Consider the following 16,641-nt stretch of genomic DNA (forward strand, 5'->3'; position numbering starts at 1 on the left):
TATATATGAAAAATGCTGGTCCGGATAAAGTATTGAATGAGATTGTAAAAAGATGGTTGTACAGAGTAGTTGCCATGTTCTTATTTCATGTCTTCTTTGATACTGTCATTATCCATGGTCATGGCCATATGTTTCTATCCAAACCTTGCATAAAGAGGCTCCAGACAGTGACGTTGAAAACTGTACATGAATTATTTCACTTGTATGCTAATTATCGTGTCGATATTCTGCATGATGATATGACCACTTACTGTAGCTCTAAGCTTCCGACAGAAAATAATTCCTTCAACTGCCCAGAAGTTTAGATACTAAATTTCCGTGGTCTTCTAGTCATTTTCAATAATAAAAAAACCGGGATGATAATTAGTACTAATATTCAGTATCCGTTGCGATTGCTTGGAATGGTTGGCTGCACTTTTGAAACATCCACGGATGAATGTTTACCCGGTGATGGCTTTAGTCACATGACCTGGCAAACATTCACGGCGCATGCTCAGTAATTTTCTGTCAAACTGGACTGGCCGCCTTGCTCTGAACGTCATCTGAAGCAAGAGACAATTTTCTAAAAATAGATGATGAACGATAAATAACGTATCACTAACAACGTACGTATGTATGTATGTGTGTATGCATTTCTGTGTGCGTTCGCCCGTGCGTGCGTATATGCTGATCTGTATTTAGGTACATTGTTTTGGGGCTTATCAACGATATCAACGATACATGATCTAATGTATGTATGTATGTATGTATGTATGTATGCAGGTGAACGTAGAAGGCAAGTTGTTCTGGGTTTAACATTTTCAGCACACGGTTGGCATAGCGTATCTGGTAGAGGAAGATCCCTCTATACACGCACACACACACATATATATGCATGTATGCATTTTTATGTAAGTAGGTCCATATGTATGTACGCGCACATAGATTCTAACTTGATCAGACAGTCTGCTCTTACTATTTCATGTATTTCTGCCCTTCGCTTTTTTTTTTACAGATTTGCTTAGATACGAGACTCTATCCATCAAATTACTCAAATAAATAATCTTTACCACTTTTAACGTCCTCGTTTTGCCAATCTATTACAGAGCATGATATCTACAGGGAGAAAAATATGATATCAAATTAATTTATTTTTAAATTTGTATCAGTTTTTGTCGGGTTTTTTTTCTCTTTCTTTTATTCGAAATGGATTATTTTTCCGCATACTTCTCATCCAACTCCACACTTCGTTTTTTCCAAAGATCTCCGTCTCGCTTTCTTGTAGACAGGGGAAGTAACCAAGCCTGGATAAAATGCAGCCACTTGAAGAGTTTGTTTATGAACCTGGATTATAAACCTTGAATCAAATTTTCTCAACTAAATTTCATAAATTTTGTATACTGATGATGTAGCAAATTATTGCATGCTTATGTTATGCTTATGTTTTAAGATTGATCTGGAAATCTTTAAGCTGTGAAATAATTTTATTTCGTTTTTATTGTTCGTGTTTTTTCACGGCTTTTTAATATTGCATTTAATAGTGTTCCCTAAGAGATCCCCACAGGTGTGTATGTGTGTGACTCGATCATGTACATAGAAATTTGACTCATCAAAGCGAGATGAAATCTGCACTTGTCACAAGACGATCTTGTAAGTGCCCATTTAAAGCAATCTACCCAACGAGCTGTGAAGAATTAACAAGGGGTTCCACAAAGGATGCATGCTTATACATGTACGATACAAATGAACTTTGTTACTTTTACCTTTTACTAGAGGCAATAGGGGTTAAATCCTATGTGTTGCCCGCGAAAGATGTAAGAATACAAATCCGTTCATTCGGTACTCTATTTTCTTTTCTAATTTAATAGAACCAAAGGCTACAAAAATACCTAAAATTAAAATGAACATATAAATGTCAACGACATTTATCCTAATTAAAGCCCCTGTAAAGTATACACCAAGACTGGCAAAAGAAAAGAAAATTGTATTCATTTCACGATACGTGTTAGATTATACCCTAAACTGTCGTTCCCCAGCCCCCCTCTTCTTTAAATAAAAATTTTAAACCAGAGTTATGCTAACTACTTCTATATTTGGTAAGGGACATGCCTAATTTTATTACAGAGTGAATAAAAAGCTGAATAACATAAGCAGCAATTAACAATCCTCGAATAGCATGTTACACCTGGAATATCGTGTTACGCCTCGAATAAGTGTTACACAATATCGAACTTTAGTTTTGAAAACCAGTCAAAAATTATTTATATTTAGCAATCAAATATAATGAATTAACAAAGGGAACTTTCAACATGTAAAATATACTGAAAATACGTCAAAAAATGTATACTACAGTACTAAGTTTTTATCAGTTTACAATTTTGCACGTGTAAAAAGGCACGTGTATTTAACTTTTGGATACACTGTGCAGGTTGTTAAATTTGAATGGGCCTTGTAACGCCAACTGAAACAAAGGCCTTAATTACCAAGTAAACGTGTTGAGACACATCTCACATAAACGTTAATAAATCAACAAAACTGGCAACTGCATGTGCACAATGTTGCCAAAAAAATGCCCGTGTCTGATCCCTTCCATTCTTATATCGCTCTATAGACTGGTTTATCTATAGACACCCACCCATCTAGCAGTCCTTTCATCTCGTGGCCGTCCATATAACGAGAGGTTCCCTCCCATTACTACCTATTTGTGATTAAACTGAACGACACTTTACGAACATAGATTGTCTATCGTAACAGTTCGAGTACGTCATGTAATTTATAAGTTAGATCTCTTTGTACAAACTACATCAACAGCATAAAAGTAGAGTTAAGCAACGAAAAAGTCCGTTTAAATATGTGCTGAATAATTGATTCTCAAACCTGGAGTTCATTTAAATTTTTGTAACCGTATTTTAATCACCATTCCCCTTCATTTATTGACATGCTAGAATAGACAAGGACCGCTGTGCAAAGTCATAATTCACCCACATATCATGAATATCAAACAGAGCTTACAAAGAGTCTACGTACATAGAAATGACACGAATCTCAAATACCCAGACTTAATAAATCGGCTGTTGTTGACGCTCAAATTATCATAACAGTTAATGCTTTATTGCTCTGTGGGACTCCAGTTTCTCTTTTATCCCCTGTTATCGTAAAATCTTCCCGGCCGAGTCAAACAATTTCCCCTTGAATACTCGTCAAAAGACGAGGCGGTCACGTGACAGTGACATCCAATATAGCTCTATATTAATCTCCTCTGCGAAACTAGCACATGGCTGCACAACTTAAATAGCAGGACATGGGTTGTCTCGACTTGTATTGTTTAGTTCCCACGAAAATCTCATCGACGCCCCAACCTTCGTGATCAAAAACAATTCATGATGGCGGTCTGGGCAATTCTGTCCATGTGCACTCGGGTCAAAATAAATTATAAAGCGTCACAAATTTAAAACCGGGCAAACACAAAGATTTTGTAGTTAAAAGCAAAGACAAATAAACGAAGACTCTTTTCTTACCTTAAGTTTTAGTTTTGTGAAATCAATAAATTTTATGTTTGAATAGTTTCATTTTAATAAACACTGGCAAGATATTTTCAAGTTAAAATCTTCAAATACTGATGGTCATCGGCAATAATTTTAGAAATTGTATACATCTGTAATTGTGCTCATTGTGATCGATCTCTCTCTCTCTCTCTCTCTCTCTCTTGTTGCTCCCTCTCTCGCTCTTTAATTGCTACCTGGCTGCCATTATCTGCTTACATGGGTTAAACAGCGTTCTTTTCATAAGAACAAAAATATAGCTTTGTGTAACTATAGCTGTGTGCAACATTATGTTTCATTTGAACCCAATATGAAATTACGCATCCGAAAATATGCTGGCTGTCACTTGCATTTAATCTTCATTAGGTACCGATAATATGTAATTTCAAATACCAGGAATTTTTGTTCTCGACGCATACGATACCCATGTAAGGATGTGTTGCCAAAGCAACGCCATCAAATGGGTGCGTGACATTAGACTATCGCTTACGAAGGCATTCAAAACTTCTGACCCGTTCTTTTCTACCGGGTACAAAGCGGTATTAAGTTATAGATGGATAATTTCGACCAAACCGTACCAATGGTAAAATAGGTCCGCAAAATTGGGATTCATCTCGCGTCAAATAATAATCATCATCATAATCGTTATCTTTATTTAACAAGGATGGTATATCCTTAAAACTTGACTATTCGAAACGATACGCGAGTTTGTTTTTAAACAGAGCAAATCATTTTGGTTTAATTGTCAAGAGATTTAAATTGAAATTCTAACTCTAGTTTGCATGATAAGCGCGAAAACGGGAAAAGGGTGAGAATAAAAACTGACTTAAATTTTATCAATACATTCCCAATATTTACCTCCGACTAGAGAAATATTCTCACCAAATGCTCAAGTGACTTGTGATTTTTGTGTGTGATTTGTGATTTTGATTTTTAACGTAGCTTTAACAATTTTTCAGTCATATCGCTACGATGTCTGCAATGTGGCAGTTTATAGTGATGTCTAGCACTGCAGACATGTAGCATGATGTCCCACCCAGTCACATTATCCTGACACCAGGCCGACCAGTCCTAACACTAACCTCTTAATGCTGAACGCCAAGCGAGGCAGCTGTTAGTACCATTTTTGTAAGTCTCTGGTATGACTCGGCCGGGGATTGAACCCACGACCTCCCGCATCCGAGGCGGACGCTCTAACCACTAGGCCACCGGAGCGGTACCCAAGTGACAAGAACTGAAATGACAACTTATGAACAAAATCAGCTTCAGTGGTGATGGCTACACGAGCTCTCGTATTTGCGCAATACAAGGGCAGCTTTTGGGTTTGATTAATTCTGTCGGAACACATCTGATCAGGCCATCCTAACACGTCCAAAACCAAAACGCTACGCATGCGCAACAACTCAAGATGAAGTCGAGGTTACTGCGACGACCATACGTACGGTCAGTTCTTTGAAGCGACAAATTGAAGGGTGAAAATTACCCCGTGATAGTGTGGAATAAAGGGTAACTGGTACGACGAAATGCGCGGAAAAAGAATAAAGAAAAAAAAGAAAAAAACATGTTAGAGGCTTTTGGAGAGTGTTCCTTGCCAACGTGGATTAATAATTGCTTCTTTTATTGAGAGATCTATTAGACCTTCCTACCACCGATTCAAACCCATTTATATAGAAAGAACCTATTTACAACAGATTTGGTTGTGGTAAACAGGGATTGGGAGTAGCCGTTGAGGCAGTGGAAAAAATACATTTACCTTGACAATGGACAATTTTCGTATCAGTAATAATGCACTTTTACAGAATGATTGGTCTTTCTTATCATTTTCGACAAAAATGTCTAAAGGAAAGGCACTATCGACGACGTGTTTTTATTAACTGACGAGATCCCATCCAAAATATTTAGTTTTCATTTTAAATTTCAATAGCTTTTAGAATCATGTAAAGAAGCTTTGTAGTTATATTCACATTACCTGCTTTCGTGTTAAGTACCATCAGGATTTAGTGGAGCTATTTCAATTTTATATGCATTTCAAAAATCAAGGCCTGCAGCTATAAAGAAAGTTTTAGTTCCAACAAATTTGATGTCCAGTTTCAAAATCAATATGCTCTCCTTTTGTCTTAAAGCTTCCGAGATTTAAAACTCGTGAAATTGCAACTTGGATGGAGGCCAAGTTTTGATGCCGTAAGGATCTGCTGAGCGTCAGTCCAGCATACACACTAGTATATATATATATATATATATATATATATATATATAAGCGAGGAAATCCATGTATATGATATGTATACCCGACTGCGAAACAACCGGACAAGTGTTAATTCCAGAAGGTAGCAAGCAAACTGTGATATTCTTTCCTGTTTTGATTTGGAACCTTTGTTTAGGCCAGTTTTTAAATCATGCAGCATCAAGTTCGAATACCAAGCACGAAAATTACACTTTGGTGCCATTTCCTGTTATCAACTACGAAAATAAGATGGTGGAAAAGTTGATCACATTTCATTTGTTACCCATTTTTGTCTTGTCTTCGAACATTTTATGTTTACAAGACAACTTTTAAGACCCGTTCGACTTTGAGACCAGGAAAACAAAACTGGTCACATTTGCGTTGGGAGTATTTGAGCCTGAAATCTTAAGGACCGAAGTATTCGAAGGAGTGAAAACTCCTGATAAAGACTTGAGCACGAATTTCATTCGTCTACTCATTCCCACAAACAATGACTCATTCGTACACTCATTCCCACAAAGAATGACTTTCATTCGTACACTCATTCCCTCAAACAATGACTTTCATTCGTACACTCATTCCCTCAATGACTTTCATTCGTACACTCATTCCCTCAATGACTTTCATTCGTACACTCATTCCCTCAAACAATGACTTTCATTCGTGCTCATTCCCTCAAACAATGACTTTCATTCGTACATTCATTCCCTCAAACAATGACTCATTCGTACTCATTCCCCAAACAATGACTCATTCGTATACTCATTCCCCCAAACAATGACTTTCATTCGTACACTCAATCCCTCAAACAATGACTTTCATTCGTACACTCATTCCCTCAAACAATGACTCATTCGTAAACTCATTCCCACAAACAATGACTTTCATTCGGACACTCATTCCCTCAAGCAATGACTTTCATTCGTCCACTCATTCCCTCAAACAATGACTCATTCGTACACTCATTCCCCCAAAAAATGACTCATTCGTACACTCATTCCCCCAAAAAATGACTTTCATTCGTACACTCATTCCCTCAAACAATAACTTTCATTCGTACACTCATTCCCTCAACCGGTCATCTTGATTAAGAACGAATCCGTTGATTACAATACCTGAAATCTTCTCACTTCACTAAACTAAGCCTTTTCGGACTCGCATATAGATCTGAACAGACTTGCCAACCCGTATAATATATAATTACACAGGTATTCATTAATAAAAATTTAAAACATACTGCATGTCACAGCAGGTTTTATCTTGACGTGAAAGAACAATTTCCACTACTTTTGAGATTTTATCATTTGCAAGTGATATCAGGTCACATGCGATAGCGAGTGTTGTTTTACGGTATCAACAAACAGAAAAGAAAGGTTTTATTTACCGATCCTCAAAAGCTTGTTCAATATTTCAATAAACCGCAGTGTTCGCCAAGTTTTCTCCATCATTCAATGAAACTAGCGCTTCATACGCGATAAATATTACTCAACAATTCGATGAAGCACGAGTACTCGGTGCAGTGTTGTAAATATTGCACTTAAGTCTCCTTGACCAAACAGTGATAAGAAAATAGTTTGTATGCACTTAAATTCAAAACATTTCAAATATTAACGACTCTTTGTCCTAATACTTGGGTCAAAGATATATTTAGGGACATTGACTAGCACAATGACTTAACACAAGGTGTATGTCGATTATCATCAGAACACGTACTATATACCATCCACTGTTTAACTAACCTCGCTATAAAAATACATGGATTTCTACCATTTCACAAGTCCATGTTTATTTGGACATAACTGTGTGACGTCTTTTATCTCATTGAGCAATTTAAACTGGCCGAAATGTATTTAGTTATTTCACCCAAACCGTCATCTTTATCCCCATCAGAACTACCACCAACGGACATTTATTAAAGCTAAAAACAACACTGGGGTTCCATTCTTTAACTCTTCAATAATGTGTTTGTGCCCGACTCGCAGTCAATAGGGTACGGGATCGAATGCTGCTATTGGATCAGACTGAATCGACAGTACTGTTCCTGTGCAATAGACATTGCTCGGATGGCTCAGTGCAATTTAACCTTCATATACTGATGTGACGCAAAAGACAAAATACAATAACGTTACATTCACTTTTATCTTAAAATATTAAAAGTGCCACAAAAAAATATATTTACACCTCAGTTGTGAGACTGGCTGTCCTTATAGGTCGTCAGATGTAAAAACAAGCGTATAGTAAGCAGACCGTACGAGACCATTCTTGAATATATATATATATATATATATATATATATATATATATATATATATATATATATATATATATTCTGTGACTACACGTTCAAACCGTACTCGCCTTTGAAAATACACTTATTACTCTAGAGCTACACACGGTCCCGATGTGAGTGTAGTGATAAGCGCCATCTACAAAATCTACCGTTTACATTTGATCCACGTCGATGTATGACAGCGGGCTCTATAAACTGAGCTATCCCAAACCCTATCTAGCAGACCTCTCACACAACCCCAATATTCTGAAATATACCCGTGTATGCATTTAATTCACCACTCAGACATTCCAAGATCCACTTCTTTATCGTTCGTGCGTCAAAATCTCGTTCCAATGCCGCTCCGGTATCCTAGTGGAGCGTCCACCTCGGATAAGGTCGCAGGTTCTAACAACGGCCGAGTCATACAAAAGACTCAGTAATAACGGTACTAGCAGCTGCCTCGCAAGACGCTCAGCAATACGAGGTTAGTGTTGAGACTGATCTGGTAGACCTGGTGTAAGGATAATGTAACTGGATTGGATGTGGTGCCACATGTTTTCGGCATGATTCCCCAGTGCTAGACAGAACTATAAACTGCCACACTGCAGACATCGTTGCGATATGACTGAAAAATAGTTAAAGCTACGTTAAAAATCCAAAACAAGGCATGCACACGTTCCATGGCGGGCTACAAACATCACAAGTGTCATACATGTCCCGCTGGACAGGGAGTACACACAAGTGTCATGGTGGGACTAAGTTGGTCCGTTTGTGGGTGTACTAAGCCATAGGTCAGGTAATGGACGTCCGCGCTGCTAGTCAGACGAGAGAGAGTAATTTTATACCCACGTTGTAAGAAACTTTTTTTCTTCTGACAGCTGGTTGTTGTTGTGGGGTTTAAAGCCATTTTTCAGCACACGATAGGCTATACATGGCGGCCAGTATTAATGGTGGAGGAAGAACCCGGAAAAGCCCGGAAAGAACCACCGACCCACGAGAAGCTACTGGCAAGCTTTCTCACATACCCACGCTGGTCAGAGACGGGGGTTTCATTGCGAGTTTGAACTTTTGGTCAGGGGCTGCTGGAAATTTTGACAGGTGGGAATTTTGCAATTTAGACTGGATACCCTTATTGAAAGATGGGTCACAACTGGAGTCAGCTTGAAGGGATGGCACAGGACAGAAGCCTCTGGCGATCTTTTGTGGGCAGCCTATACCCAGGCAGGGGTGACTGGCAAAACTACCACCCTTATTCAAACTTGTGCGAAATAATCACTCCACCTCATTTCAAAGGGTGATTCACTATCGCTATCTCATCCACATCAGTGGGCTTCTATGCCTCTTGATGTTTCTTTCAAAATGCCATTACTTTAAATATATGCGTACGCGAAAAACGCACGTGCACGTGTATGCTTGCAAGTTCTTTTATTATGCCAGTTTTGCCGCCAAACAATGGTATCATAATGGGACACTAATTTCTATCCTCCAACTTCCTTCTCCGCATATCAACTTGCTTCCTGTAATCTTGTACATAAACTAGATTCACGTTTCATTTACAGGAGTTGCATTATACTTCATCATTGTTCACAACAGTTTCAATTACTAAATGAGAAAACAAAACTAAAGATTACATAAAAATACCTTCGTAAGAAATTACATAAAAGTACCGTTGTTTAAAGTAAAATTTTTATGTAAAGCAACGACGTTTGCGTTTGTAGGTGGGTACATTTTATAAGAACTAAATTCCTTCCCCACCAGGTGCCCCTTGGGCTGAAACAGAATAAGGGTATATGTGATGTCTTTTCTTGCATGGATTCCCCTCTTATGGCCTAAAGAAACCAGTCATTAGCGTCTACGAAATTAAATTGCTTCTACTGCGGACACAAGTAATTTTATTAGAGATGGCATTATGTCCGTGCCATACAATTAAGACATTCTTCACAAAGGTTAAGCTATCACATTTCCCTCTTCTAACTCTAACCCATCCGATATATGGACTATAATTAATGTGCATTCAAGTCCCAGTCGGATATTGGTTGAAGGGCAGGGTATATGGATGAAATCCGCTTGATCGTGATCCTAGTACACCTGTTTTCATTTGTGGTTATTTTTAAGAGGGGGGGGGGGAGTCGGGTGTTGGTGGTCTGTTTTGTTTCTTGTTTTGTTTTTGTAATAGAGTAACGGCGTCTGAAGGAAATCGGCAGGTCTATTGAACGTAAATTTTTTCTTGTACAAAAATATCTTATTTGTATACATGTGAATAACAAGAATATTAAGCTTTGTTAATAAATAATTCTATATATAATCAGTATATTATATCATATATAATATATATAATAAAATATATAATCCTGATATAATTCTAGCATCCGGAAAATATCAGTATCCATGTAGCTACTTCAGCGGTTAAACACACACGCACATGCACAATTAGCGCGAACAAGCGGAGAGGAGGGGAGGGGATTTGTGGAGAGTATATGACGAATTATTAATATACGTAATAACCGTGCATTAGACCTTGTATGATCGGTTCATGATATTTAGATTTCAGGAGTTTGATGCAGTCACAGATTTAAATCGCTTCAGCATTTCATTTGATACACTTAAATCTTTTATGAATGTATTGCAATGCTGTGGCTTTTGCAAATTTCCTGCTTGTAACAAGAATACATTCCTGCTGACTTCGTGCTTGCTACAAAACAGTCTTGTACATTTCGTGCACAAATAGAACAGTCTTGTACATTTTGTGCTTGCTACAAAATAACCAATTCCTGTAAATTTTGTGTTTACAAGAAATTCTTAAAGTCCACTTTCCTCCTACATCTGTTGAATTTAAACGAATTTATGCAAAGAAACTAAACTTTCTGCAACATCAAAACATTTTATACGAACAGAAATAACTGAATTCAAAAACAACATTTAAAGGATTTATATATATATATATATATATATAGAGAGAGAGAGAGAGAGAGAGAGAGAGAGAGAGAGAGAGAGAGAGAAATGGATATATAATGAACTAAACCGTGTATTGCTAAATATGCTAAATACCATGCCCGATGTCTTTAGTAGGTCATGTACGATTTTATTGAATTTAAATCATTTAGAAACAGAGGCAGATTGATGATAATTATCGGCATACATTTTAAACCATCTCGATTCCCTTGGTAAATAAAGTATGGCTTTCTCCAAAAATTAAGTCAGATTTTGAGGGCGATTCGGGCATATAGAATGATAAATAAATAAACTATAAATAAATAAACTAGGAATGTTAAATGTTAGCTTAATTCTTTATTAGTGGAATGTACTTTTTAATATAGTACAATTAGGACTAAAAGACGCAGGTTTGATTTAATGAAGCCATGCTGAAACGGGGTGTACACGCTTTCTTGAAAAAGAAGTTGTATTGTCATATTCCAGATTATGGACATTTTACGATTATTCGATTCCTGGAGGGGGGATAAAACCCTCTTGCATTTAGTTGCCAATTTGCGCCACTTCCTTGCTTAACTTGTGCAAAGTTGTCAAAGATGCAAGGGACTTGACAATATTTATATGTACACATTTATTGCCTGTATAACTGCAGATTTGCCCAATGCTAGGGTCAGAAGTTCACCAAATGAAATCTGATTCAGAATCAACAAGCATACGATGAAGGGTATCAAATGAAATCCGGTTTACATTGTTGGAATTTGTATTACCTACAGTGCGCATGCGATATCTTAGGATACACGTACAATAAAGTCTTACTGTGGGAAATTGAAGTGTTAGGATTGTAATAAGTTCCATCGTAGGTCAAGGTCAGTTTATTGTAACTAATCGATAATTGACTGATTGGATGTGTAACGTAGCGGCGAACACCCGGACAATTTTTACCACCATCAGATGTCAAACAGTATATACTGAACGCACGATCTGTGTGTAGCACGAAGTAAACTTGGAGACTGGGGGAACCGGTGATTTGTTAATAAAATGGATAACTAACTAGACATGCAAACGATCGGGCTCAGGTTTAAATATTCTCCCAACCTTCAGGAAATTAATTTTATTAGCACAACTTTTTTTTTAAATTAGAGCAGCATACATGTATTTCAATTATAGGTATTACAAGAGGACCACGCTGGTACGTGCATTTCAATTATATGTATTACAAGAGGACCACGCTGGTACATGCATCTCAATTATAGGTATTACAAGAGGACCACGCTGGTACGTGCATTTCAATTATATGTATTACAAGAGGACCACGCTGGTACATGCATCTCAATTATAGGTATTACAAGAGGACCACGCTGGTACGTGCATTTCAGTTATAGGTATTACAAGAGGCCCACGCTGGTACATACATTTCAATTATAGGTATAGAGGACCACGCTGGTACGTGCATTTCAATTATAGGTATTACAAGAGGACCACGCTGGTACATGCATCTCAGTTATAGGTGTTACAAGAGGCCCACGCTGGTACATGCATTTCAATTATATGTATTACAAGAGGACCACGCTGGTACATGCATTTCAATTATAGGTATTACAAGAGGACCACGCTGGTACATGCATTTCAATTATAGGTATTACAAGAAGACCACGCTGGTACGTGCATTTCAATTATAGGTATTACAAGAGGCCCACGCTGGTACATACCTTTCAATTATAGGTATAGAGGACCACGCTGGTACGTGCATTTCAATTATAGGTATTACAAGAGGACCACACTGGTACGTGCATTTCAATTATAGGTGTTACAAGAGGCCCACGCTGATACATGCATTTCAATTATATGTATTACAAGAGGACCACGCTGGTACATGCATTTCAATTATATGTATTACAAGAGGACCACGCTGGTACATGCATTTCAATTATAGGTATTACAAGAGGACCACGCTGGTACATGCATTTCAATTATAGGTATTACAAGAGGACCACGCTGGTACATACATTTCAATTATAGGTATTACAAGAGGACAACGCATCTCAATTATAGGTATTACAAGAGGACCAAGCTGAAGTCGCTTGGCTGAAAGTTGCATCATTGCCAAATAAACATGCAGTTGACCAAGACACTTGGCAAATAGAGTGCTATTTATAATAAATAAATCTTTCAAAATTCGCTTTATCGGCTACTTTATAAAAATAAACTGTTTCAAATGTTCTCTGCACATTATCCGAAGTTGACTGCATATTTACAATAATGACCACATACTGAAAGCCCCGAATCTTACTAAAACCAGATCTCCCCCTTTAGGCTTCATATTCTGGTGACCTTGGTTATTCCCATAATCGCTATTTTTTTCAGCCAATCAGATTAGGTCATATTCGCGTTTGGGAGACTGGGCGGTATGGGTGAAGCGCACATGTACCGAACGATTTGATTCACTTTCAGCTTCCTGAAAGCGGCATTCTCATTGGCTACTTCATTGGTCATAAGAGCTTGACCCTAAAGCGGTCGTTGTCAGATCTTAATGTAGAGATCTGATTTTAATCTCATACGAAAGGTCCCTTCTAGTGCAAAGGTCCTTTCTGTCAATGTTGGTCAAACAATGTTGAATATTTATTCTAACAAGATCATTTCAGTTTATTTGGGGGGTGGGGAATGAAAAAATTTGACAGATGGATATTATTTGTATTTAGTATTAACATATTTTAAAGGCCTTCAAACTAGAAAGCTTCAAGTCGACTCTTATCAAATTCTTTTGAGCAGTTTTCAAAAGATTTTTTTCCCCATAGTATTTAAGATTTAAAGTACTGTGCCCTATATGATGGCGAATCAACATTTATATATATACAAGGATGGAAAGGTATTCACGCAAGAACGTTTCCGTCATGTTCGGCTAAATTCGGTCCGAGTAGTTATAATTATCAAATGGTTCATTAAATGACTTTTCTACTTTGAAATAATTGTCTTGATTGGTGCCACACAAACATAAATGGTATGAAATTAGAATGCTTTCGCTGACTGGATCTTTAAATCTGCTGTCCTAAAAGGCAGAAATTAAAGAAATACAGTATTCCATGAATCAAAACGAATTCCAAGTATAAGAAAATGACTTTTTTAAATACAAAAGCCACTATCCGGTATTATACACGTCGCGCCATTACACCTAAACCGGAACTACGAATACGCGTCATCTAAAAGTGAAAAGTAAATCTCCAATCTGGATGCCGTGTTACTTTGTGCGACCTTTATATTTCTGTGTAAACACTTGAACAATCAAAACGTAATTAGGCAACGGGTACAAAGCACATAGTCAACTCTGTGACCGTATGTAAAGGACGCAATTGTTTGATCGGTTTTGTCAGGGACCAAGTGTCAGGGACCGCTTTTATTAGTACTTCTCGGAGGCCTTATTTGGGTTTCGCCAAACAAATCGAGGACAATGCGCTTTGATTTGCTTTTTTGTGCATTTTCAAAAGAATTTTTATGGATTCGTAATTCGAGACCACGAAGTAGATGCCTTTGAATCTTCTTCCACGGTTAGTTACTCTTATTCTACGAATAGCCTCCCTTGCCTATTTGTGTGTCCGTTTCAAACAAAAAGCTGCGACTTCGACAGTTTTGTTGTAAAGCTATCTGGACTAGAATCTGCCATGCTTACCACAGTATGACGTTCCAATGATGATCTTTCCGTGTTTGTCGTCCGTTACTCTATTTCATGAAATACAGTTTCTGTGTTTAAGCCTTGGCGTAAACAGGTAGCGTGGCACCACCCGGGAATAACCCAGAAAGACGACAAGGTGAAAATCTGGATTCAAAGAGGATAGTCCTTAAGCAATTTTCACGAAGTACACATCATTATATGGGTAGTTAGGAGTGGTTATCGTGCAAATATTACTGAAATGGGTAAGGACATGTTCAGATGGTAACCAAAACAATCCATCTTCAGATGACTCGCTACTGTAAAGAATGGGATCTATATAAAAAAAACGGACAAGAATGTCACTGAATTGTATCCAACAATGGCATTAATATATATATATATATATATATATATATATATATATATATATATATATATATATATATATTCACTGACGAAGTTATGCGGAACCGAGTTGGAGACATCAGAAATTATATTTAGAGAGCGAGAGTTTGTAATGCTATGGCTCTTATTAAGACTTGTGCTATTTTTACGAAACTAAATGTATTATAGCTTTGCTCATTAAGCAAAGTTAAGTGCTATAAATACCTACGTTTCCATACAATGATTTAAAATTAACCTTATTCCTGGATCGTTTACTTTTTCAACCAATGCGACATTTTATCTGCAACATTATAATAAATCCGTTTTGCGTGCGCAATGTGTCCAATGATGAAATCTCTACCTTCCTCAAAATAGGTTTTAAACTAAACTTCCCTTAATTATCCTGGTTTACTTTCAAACAAAACTAAAGTTATTTAAAAATAACTAGCTGAACACGTTTTTTATATGTCATGTCAATGTCTCGAACAATAACTGCCTACAGGTACTAAGAAAAACTCCATTTTTTCGTTAACGACCCCATTTCGGGTCATATACATGACCGTGCGTGTGTATTCATAAAATTAACCTGGTAGCAACTTTTCTGGTGTCGTGTCTTGCAATAATTCACTGCGTGTTCTATGAACAGCGAATGATGCTACGTTTATGTATTAAGTATGATCACAAATATGCCCAAGAGACTTTTCTTTCCTTTAACGTCACACGGTAAAGAGCACGGCACTTTTGGGCCAATTTTCTGAAACACGTAGATGGTTTGGGTTTTGTGGGCTTAACGTCATTTTCAGTACATTATAGGCTATAAATTGCGGCCAGTATATTTGGCGGAGGAAAAACCTACAAGCACGGAGTAAATAACCGACACACAGAAAGCTACTGGCAGGCTTCTATCATATCCACGTTGGTCAAACAAAGGCTAAACTCGCACCGACAGGTGAGACGTTCGAGTGACCTGTTAAGGCATGCGTGTTCGACAACTTGGCCCTGAAACACTAAATGGAAATGGCGTGCGTTTATATGAATATGTGATACAAGGGAATTGTAAATATGTATTACGTAATGTAGATAGCAGCTTCTTGTATGGGATGCGTTATGGTTATTCCCAATGATCTCCGATTTAATTGTAGTAAGGGATCTGATTGGAGCAGTTTCTTTAAGCTGCATCCAATCAGATAGCAAGCTAGTATATAGTTTCAGCCAGCTAAATCGGCAACGGGTTGATGTGTGTACGTTGATGTGTGTACAAAGTGGACTGAATACCCTTGACTTGATCGGTACTCCATGGATCCTACATGATGTGTTTGCTGTTCAACACTTTATATAGTTACTTCTCTTTTTAAATATCACTATTAAATTCCATTCTCTCCACGTGTCTCACTTTCAAACCAATATGTAGTCACAAGTTTTCTTTTACAGCTTTAATCTACGAGATTCGAACCTCTGGAGTTGGAATTTATAAGAGCCAAAATGCAAAATCTAAAAATACATTTATTTTTAAAAAAATACTTATCTTGTATTCTTCCAAACTCTCCGTCACAAAAACGTGTAAACAATTTACCTGAAGATTACGCGAAGAAAAAAAACACGGTAATACCACCGAAGACAACACTCCAGAGTGCCGAGTGAGTTTTTCGTATTTCAATATGCA

This window comes from Sinohyriopsis cumingii, chromosome 12 (assembly GCF_028554795.1).
Source record: "Sinohyriopsis cumingii isolate HCF-2022 chromosome 12, ASM2855479v2, whole genome shotgun sequence".
Lineage (NCBI taxonomy): Eukaryota > Metazoa > Mollusca > Bivalvia > Unionida > Unionidae > Sinohyriopsis > Sinohyriopsis cumingii.